A 1,057-nucleotide genomic window follows, 5' to 3' on the forward strand; every position below is an offset into this window, starting at 1 on the left:
GGGGACGGGAATCGCGCCGTCCGGCGCGATTCCCGTCCCCACACCTGTACCAAAGCATCGCTCCGCTTATGGGGCACCCCCGGGCACGGCTGTTCCCCTGTCTAAGAGAGAAGAAAACCCACAATTTTTGGTCGGGTTTCACCTGCCGGGGCCTCGGTTACAGCAGGGCTCCCCGCCAAGGCGAAGCGTTCGGTTGGTTTCCCTGTCGGGATGCACGGAGGGACCGGGCGTTTTATCGGAGCTGGAAAGGGTTTCAGGGGCAGGGAGGTGAGGCAAACCACTGTGTTTGCCTTATCATTTTAGGTTTTCTCTCTCCCTTTTCTCCCCTCTTGCAGCCTCAAAGACAATGAGATTCTGGAGGGATGCCGCGCTTGGCGTCTGCCTCCTTTTTCCATACGTATAAACAGACATAAATCAGCTTTCCTACGAGGAAGTTGACCTGGGAGCTTGGCTAGGCAGATAAGTCCCTGTTCCAGGTTTGGCACGCAATTCCCGAGCGGGGAATAGGGCCAGGGGTGGGTGACGGGCTCCCCCCAAAAGCCGCTCAGGAGCGAAACCTTTCCCCTGAAACAAAAGCCGACAAGTGGGACAGGTTCAGCTAATGGGGGAGAGACAGAAGGAAACACTGACTAACCCCCCCGCCCGGTGCTCAGAGACAAGCTAAATCCTCAGCTCTGCAAACTTCCCATCCTTCACCTTTGTAAAGTTCCGCCTCTCCCTCCTCCCTCTTGTTTTATTCACAATAAAGCATTTTCGTCATTTCCCCTCCCGGATTTCTATAACCTCAGTTGCACTCGTCCAGGGCTTCGGTTCAGACGGGGAGTTTAACCTCCCCAGTCTTCCCAGGGTGGAAAAAATGGTGTTCAGCAAAAAAAAAAAACAACCAAAAAAAAAAAACCCAACCGAAAAACCAGGCGTGCTGACTGCTTGAGAGCCTGGAGGGGAAGGGAAGGGAAAGGAGCGGCGGACCAGCGATTTCTGGACTCGTCCTGCGAGGACCAGAAATCCCCTCAGATTTGCACAACCCCTCTGATGGGGAAAGGTTCAAAGGCAGCGA

Source organism: Haliaeetus leucocephalus, unplaced genomic scaffold (assembly GCF_000737465.1).
Source record: "Haliaeetus leucocephalus isolate CR32 unplaced genomic scaffold, Haliaeetus_leucocephalus-4.0 Scaffold473, whole genome shotgun sequence".
Classification (NCBI taxonomy): domain Eukaryota; kingdom Metazoa; phylum Chordata; class Aves; order Accipitriformes; family Accipitridae; genus Haliaeetus; species Haliaeetus leucocephalus.